Source organism: Solanum dulcamara, chromosome 12 (genome assembly GCF_947179165.1).
Source record: "Solanum dulcamara chromosome 12, daSolDulc1.2, whole genome shotgun sequence".
Classification (NCBI taxonomy): domain Eukaryota; kingdom Viridiplantae; phylum Streptophyta; class Magnoliopsida; order Solanales; family Solanaceae; genus Solanum; species Solanum dulcamara.
The window spans coordinates 64,882,199-64,890,473 of record NC_077248.1 but is presented as its reverse complement, the minus strand read 5'-3'; the positions used below and the strand labels follow the sequence as shown (position 1 = coordinate 64,890,473).

The 8,275-nt window shown below is 34.4% G+C and overlaps 1 pseudogene; it reads left to right on the top strand.

The window, feature by feature from the left end:
* The first annotated feature begins 5,913 nt into the window (after positions 1–5,913).
* LOC129877156 (probable dolichyl-diphosphooligosaccharide--protein glycosyltransferase subunit 3B) lies at positions 5,914–7,087 on the top strand (annotated as a pseudogene).
* The last annotated feature ends 1,188 nt before the right edge of the window (positions 7,088–8,275 follow it).

Here is an 8,275-nt window from a genome sequence, read left to right as displayed (position 1 = left end):
CAAACTTTTCAAAGAAAAAAAAGAAAAGACATATTTATCAAATATGGATATATAATTGATACAAACACACAAAGCAAAATATAAGGGGAAGAAGTGATGAAAACACAAAAAGTAAAATATTTATAAAATAAATACAAACACACAAAGCAAAATACAAGAAAAAGGGCTATAGAGGGATATATATATATGATGAAAACACAAAAAGTAAAATATTTATAAAATAAATACAAACACACAAAGCAAAATACAAGAAAAAGGGCTATAGAGGGATATATATATATATATATATATATATATATATATATATATATATATAGAGAGAGAGAGAGAGAGAGAGAGAGCAATTTTACAATTGATACAGTCAAAAAAGGAAAAATACAAGAAAAGAAAAGGCTAAAAAGGATAGAGGCAGCGAGAGTGAGATGGAGAAGAGGGAGAAAATATACAATTGATACAAACAGATAAAGCAAAATACAAGAAAAAAAGTTACAGATGAAGGAAGGAGATAGAGAGAACAAATACACAACTGATACAAACACACCAAATAAAATAAAATAAAAGGCTAAAAATGAGAGAGGCAATGTGTGAGAGAGAGAGAAAGAGTAAACATACAATCAATACAAACACACAAAGCAAAATACAAGAAAAAATTATAAAGGGCAAGAAAGAACAAATATACAATTGATACAAACACGAAAAGCAAAATACAAAAAGAAAAAATTATAGAGGGAGAAGGAGAGAAAACAAAGATACAATTGATTCAAACAAAGCAAAGCAAATTACAAGAAAAAGTGCTAAAAATAAGAGAGGCGGCGAGAGGGAGAGAGAATGCACAAATATACAATTGATACAATCACACAAAGCAAAACACAAGAAAAAAAAAGTATAGAAAAGGAGAAGCGAGAGAGCAAATATACATTGATACAAACACACAAAGCAAAATATATATAGAAAAAAAAGGGGAGGGGGGGTTAAAAAGAAGAGAGGTTGTGAGAGAGAGAGAAGAAGAGAGACGAGCGAAATTGGAAGGGAGAGGACAAAAATGCTAGAAAAAATGAAATGTAGTTATATCATAAAAAAAAAATTAAAGTGTAATTATGTACAATACATAATACATATTTGCTATACCATATAATTTTTCCTTCTTCAAATTGACTCAATGGCAACCCCGACCTCAACTTTTTAAGACTTTTCCTTTATTTTATCCTTCGAGTGTGATTAGAGTTTTCCTTTGTCCTTTTATTTCTCTGGGTATTTTTTTAGCTAGCCAAATATTTTCTAATATTATTGATGATGTAGATCTATTATGATTTACATATTAAAATTTTCCGGAAAAAAAATTCTTCGTATCAATACATGGATTAGGTCACATCAGGGATAAGTGTTACAAATTACATGGATACCTACACAATAACAACAATTAGAATTACAAACCAAATACCTACAATAATGGTCAAAACTACAGACAAAACAATCAAAATTTCAAAGGAAAGAAAGTAGTGACAAATGTATATGGTGTCCCAAATGACATGATGTCTGCCCATGGAGAAGAACAGTCACAGGGTAACAATCACCAGGGTACTGATATTACAAAGGAGCAATATGGACAAATTATGGATCTACTTCAGCACTTTCAGATTGAAAATGTGGGTGAGGACCAAAGCAGCTCAAGTACTAGTGTTGGTTCTATTAATTTTGCAGGTATTATGGTCTGCTCTTCTTCTATTGATTTTAGCAATCCTTCATGTAAATGTTTTGAATCAAGTGCAGACTTGTGGATCATAGACTTAGGGGCATCAAAGCATATGACCTTTGATAGAACATCCTTAACTAAAATTACAGCACTGCCTTATCCTATATTAGTTTCACTCTCTAATGGATACAAGGTTAAAGTAACAGAGTTTGGTGATGTATCAATCACACCTGAGATCATTTTACACTATGTGTTATATGTGCCTTATTTAAATACAATTTTGTTTCAGTTCATTCATTAGCCTTTTCAATGAAATGTATGGTATTCTTCACTGATGGGATGGGCTCTATTTTTTGTATTCAAGATGTTTGAATCTGATGGAAGTAAAGTACACAGTCATTTTGTTGTTTTCCGTACAAGCAAATATAAGTTGTTCACTACTGATAGGAATGTTTTTCATACTACTCACAGTCTTACTCCTCTTGTATGCACATTTACTTCCAATAATAAAAGTGTCATGTTTGATAATAATTCTTGTATGACTACTAGAGACAGTGTAGATTTGTTGTGGCATAATAGACTTGGCCACGTGCCTTTTGCTAAAATGAGGAATATTTTCAATCTTCCAACCACTTTTTCTTCAAAGCATCCCTTCTTATGTACCATTTGTCCAATGGCAAGACAAGAGAAGTTGCCATTCATCCAAAGCACTACCCAGACCACATCCAGATTAGAACTACTACATGTTGACTTATGGGGTCCATACCATGTGCCTACCTATGATAGATGACCATACTAGATCCACCTGGACACACTTTCTGAATATCAAGAGCAATGCATTACAAGTGTTGAGAATATTCACAAACATAGGGAGAGATCATCTCGAAGACTTCAAACTCTTTCTTGTTCTAGAGAAGATTGTGTATATGATCTTGAAAGTGGCAGATCAAGAATTTAGATGAAGCAAAAGATGAATTTAGCAAGAAGTATATCTAAATCTATCTATACTAGTTTTACCACATGCGTGCACACGTATATAAAAGGGGTTCGAATTTAAACCCATGATTGAATTTGCCGCGTATGATTGCCATTTTTTTAGTAGTATAAATATTATAGTACAATTTATTTATTTTTGAACGAAAACCACCAAAACAGATTTGGCAGTGATTTATTAGAACAAAATGATCCGTACAATACATTCTCAAAAGATAAAGAAAAGCATAAAATTAAAGGGATGATTTACAGCCAACCAAACAAGTGTAATTATCTGCTGCGACCTCCAGCCTTACCTCAATACCATTTCAGACACCAACAAGCTCTCACCAGGTGCTATGGTTCAAAGTCAAAAGAATACTAATTCATGCTTGAAAGTTGCAGTAGAAATTGTCGTTCACTCAGTTGTAACTGTAATTATGTTGAAGATGCGAATACTTGTCATCGAATCAGCTTCGAAGTTCTTATTTTTCTTCCGACTTGATGTGATGCCTAATTATTTGATGCAGCTCTCCTGGTAGTTGTTAATCTCCGGGTATGTGGTGATCTTTAGCTCTCCTAATCCTCAGATACGGTATTTGGAACTTTTCTGTGTTTAGCATCTTCCTTGCTGTGACAGGAAGTGAACAAAAATTATCAAAGTGATGGTTACCTGCAAAATCAAGAGCATAGTTTGTTAAGAAATCAGCCAACCCATTTCCTTCCCTCAAAACATGTTCCACCCTCACTTCCTTATCCCTCCTCAGTCTGTAGATATCATTTGTGATCATTGATATGCTCCATGGGGTCTCCCACTGTCCAGTCAAAATCATTTTCATTGTCATTGAGTCTGTTTCCAACACCACTGGTAGGAGTTTGTGTGTAACACAGTGCTGAAGTCCCTCATGTAATGCCCTCGCTTCTGCTATCAAATTTGATCCATCTGGTATCCTTCTTACTGCTGCATACTGAAGGTCTCCTACTGCATTTCTAATACAAAAGGCAACTGAGCTTGGTCCAGGGTTTCCCCTAGAAGCTCCATCAGAATTACATTTGTACCATCCCTGTTCAGGAAACTCCCATTTCACTATTCTGGTTACAAGTTTTGGCCTGTATGTTTCAAATTTTTTCAGTATTTGAGGTATGCATCTTGGTAAGTTTTCCTGCCCTTTGTAGCTCATTCGAGTCAATTGATATGTAATCATGTTTATCTCATAAATCACTTTGTTGATGGACATCTTCCCTCCATGTAGCACTGTATTCCTCCATTTCCAAATTTGCCACATTGTGACCATTGGTATAGCTTTGAAGCTATTTTTTAACTTTGATGGAAACTCTAAATTCCACCATAGTTGAACTAGTTGCCTTAATTGCTGAAAATGTGTTGTGATGCCAACAACTGCTTTAAGATATTTCCATACTGCTGTAGCCAATTTTCCTGTAACAAACAAGTGTTCCACTGATTCATGTTGTGGTGGATCACAGCAGTAGCATGTTGTCTCAGTTTCTATCCCCAAGCTTCTTAATATATCTCCAAGTGGTATTTTGTTTTTCCACAATCTCCAGAAAAAGAAGGATATCTTAAAAGGGACCCCTGATATCCATATATTGTTGTAAACATCTGATCTGACTGCTTTGCTCCTCAGTAATTCCCATGCTGTGCCTACTGTAAACTTACCTGATGCTGTCATCATCCATCTTGGTATATCCCATTCTTCTTTTTGTTCATGTACCGTAATACGTGAGACACATTGATGAACTATTTTCTGGCCATATTTAGCAGCTTTGCATAGTTATTTTACTAGAAGGCTTTGACTATACATTCATATTCAAATTCTTTTTGTTTCTCGTGTTTGATATTTGTATCGAGACTTGACTACTTTCGAATTTGCATTAGAAAATCTCACATTGAGAGGGTAAAATGCTCTCTAATAAAAACTATTCTATGCTCAGGACTCAAACCCAAATCTCTAATTAAGAATAAAAGAATACTTATTATTTCATCGCCCTAATTGATTACGACATTACTAGAAATTCATTAGGAAGTTTAGTTCATACTGTTGTCTACTTATTATTCCTTTGAATTGAACCCAGGCATAGGCAAATTCAGGGTTTGTATTATTTCAATCTCTAAAAGATAGGGCAAATTATGCAAAGTGGCCATTAGCCCTTTGCTTTACCAAAAAAAGGGCCACAATTTTCAAAATTACCTAAATTGGCTTATTCCTTCCAGTTTCGCCACAAATAAATTCTTTTTCTTCACTTTCCTTCCTCCTACTACTACTACTCCTCCTTCTTCGTCATTTATCTTCATTTTCTCCTTTTTAAAAAAAAATTATTGTATCAAAAACATGAATCGTTTTGAGCGAATTATATATTAAAAGACTCGAAACATCTAGAGGATTTCATATCTTAATTTTGGGACTGTTTAGAGGCAATTTTGAGTTGATCAAGATTGAATAGTCAGTATATATTTAATGTATAGTTAAGTTATATTAAATTTTTTGAGTGTATCATAATGTATAGTCAATTTATAGCTTATGCATAGGTAAGCTATATTGTATTATTAGTGTATACTTCTATAACTTTTGACAAGCTCTATTATATATGTAGTGTATACTTCCTATGACTTTTGACTATTTTTAATGTAAATAAAACATGACTATATTTATTGTAAACTAATTATTTTATTGTATATATTTAAAAATAGCTCTAGATAACACTCCTTCCATTTCAATTTAGATTAGCATTTAAGAAAGAATAGAAAATTGTAGAACAGTACAAGAAATCTGTCTAAAAGTGTAACAACCTTAGTTAAACGTTCACCATTGATAAGTTACTTTCTATGGTGATTGTAAGTCACAAAGTTTCAAATGTCCTTGAAACTCCACGATAGTAATTATTTTTTTCTAAAAAAAAAAGTTGATATTTGTAAAATTTTTAGCCCCTAATCCTTATATCATCAAGGTTGAAATAATACCCCTTATTTATGGGGAGGGGGAGGAGAATACAGTGGGATTCAAACCTCCACCGGTCACACTAGGGTGAAGGCGTGGGCTGCTCTTCAACTAAACTAAACTACACCACACAATAATAATACTCCTGAGTCAAAATAGTAAAATCCAGAATTATATGCTAACTATTAAATTAGTAATCCTAAAACAGATTAATTTTTTTTAGGAACACACCATATGGAATCAAAGTATGGGCAAAATTATAGCAACCAGCAGTCCAAAAGTTATACTAAATAGCATGAAAAAGAACACATAGAAGAAACATAACTACAATGGCAAACTCTTATAACACAAATTCCTTTCTGTTCATCCTTGTTCTTTTACTTATTGTGCCTATCAATCATACCTTAAACTCAGATGATTTGGTTTCTGAATTAACCATCCTTCGTTCTCGATCTTCCACTGGTGTCATCCACCTATCAAACAGACTACTCTGGAAAATTTTATCGGTACCTGTCCCTAGGCCATTCACTCTCCTTAGATTCTTTGATTCCCAGAAACTACATTCAGATTCAGAGATTTCACTCCCCAAACTCAAAAACAAGTTCTTGGTTCTCTCGTCTTCTTTTCACACAAACAATCCAGATAACAAGAAGTTCTTCTTCTTTGACATTGAGTTTCAAGAATCACAAGCTTCTTTTGCTCTATTTGGTGTCAAGTCTCTACCTCATATATGTTTAGTACCCCCTTTTGCTACTGATTTCGAAAGGGATTCGATTCAGACGGAATCCTTTGATTTCTAAAGGCATGCTGAATCGATGGTAGAGTTCGTGGAGGCCAAAAGTAAACACACAGTTGGTCCCATTCATCGTCCAGGCTTTATTTCCAAGAAACAGAAGATGAGTATCATAGCTCTGGGACTAGTCTTGAGTCCATTTCTAGTGAAAAAGATTGTAACTGGAAACACCCTTTTGCATGATAAGAACATATGGATGGTAGGGCCGATTTTCGTGTACTACTTCAGTGTTTCAGGGACAATGTACAACATAATCAACAAGATCCCTATAGCTATGTTGGATAGAGATGATCCAGGAAAGTTGGTTTTCTTTTATGACGGATCCGGGATGCAGTTGGGTGCTGAGGGGTTTACAGTTGGGTTCTTGAACACGATTTTCGGGTTGTTGTTGGCCTTTGTCACTCATGTTCCTGTCTATGTGAAGAACAGGAATATCCAGAGGTTGGTGGTGTTTTTGGCAATCTTTGTTTCATTCTGGGCTGTAAAGAAGGTATTTTACCTGTATAACTGGAAGATTGGGTTTGGTCATATTTATGGGTGAACTGTATAGCTGATGCACAATATGTAAGATATTGTATCAGTTTATACTAGTTGTTACATGTTAGTCGACTCAATTCCAGCAAACGGGTCATAAGTTAAAAAGATGATGATAAAAAACACACCTACACTATCCGGTGTTTGCATTTTCTACCTGAACTATCACCAACTATTTATCAAAACACATCTCGAAATTAATGAGTCAGTTATCATGTGAACGAAATTCTATGGGCAAATTAAGTTGTTGCACGTGTTTTGGTGATTATATTCAAACACTTGGTCTAGTCCGCTTCGAGGTGTGTTTTGATAAATAGTTAGTGATAGTTCAGGTAGGAAACATAAACACTTGATAGTTCATGAATAAAACTCGCAAAAAAAGTAATATTTCAGGTGTGTTTTTTGACCATTATCTATTAAAGTTAAAAATCATAGTACATACAAACATGCCTACATTGATAATCATCTACAAAAATTGCATACTCGCGGTATAGTCTCCCTGCATTTGTCCAAAGAAATGTTCTCTACAAATCCACATACAAGAATGAACTAAACACAAATGAAGTCAAATAAGCAACCAAAACATCAAGAATTCTAGAACAAAAACAAGTATCAACTAATAAAGGGTAGCACAATGCACAAAGCATCTCGCATTAGCAGGATTCAAGGAAAGGCGCACCCCAAGGGGTGTGATGTAGACAGTCTAACCTAATGTTATATATACATGAGCATACGAACCACATACCATGACTAGATTGACCACAAAACACAATCTTTATCCACAGAATTCATAACTAAAAAACATATTTCAAAACGCTGCAGCTATCTAGTGATGAAGGTATTCTCTTATCATGATAAGTGCTCACTCCAACTTTCTGCTCTTTTTCACCCTATGTCAGATCACTAATGCAAGTCTTGAGCAGCAGTGAAAGAAAAAGAGAGAAATATCACAACACTGATCATATCTCAAGAGGTACAAAGATTGGCTCAAATGACATGGCCCGAGCTATGAAGATAGAGATAAATGGGAAATGTGCTTTGGGATTCACCAATTTATCGACTTCTTCAGTTCTTTCGAGCTTTATGACAAACTCATCGACAATGCTTTTTTACAGACAGGACCAAACCAGGTATTTAGATCTATATTCTTCCACTTAGGTAATAAGACTGATGAGAGTAATGTGTGTCATTGCCATGAAAGCTAGCCATCCTCTAAATAAGGAATCTTGAAGAACTCTAATGTGAAAGAAGCTCCCCTTGTTGAGTTATCAATGTTAGCTCTAAATAATTGGGGAATAAGAGATTAAACTACTGAACTGCTAAAAA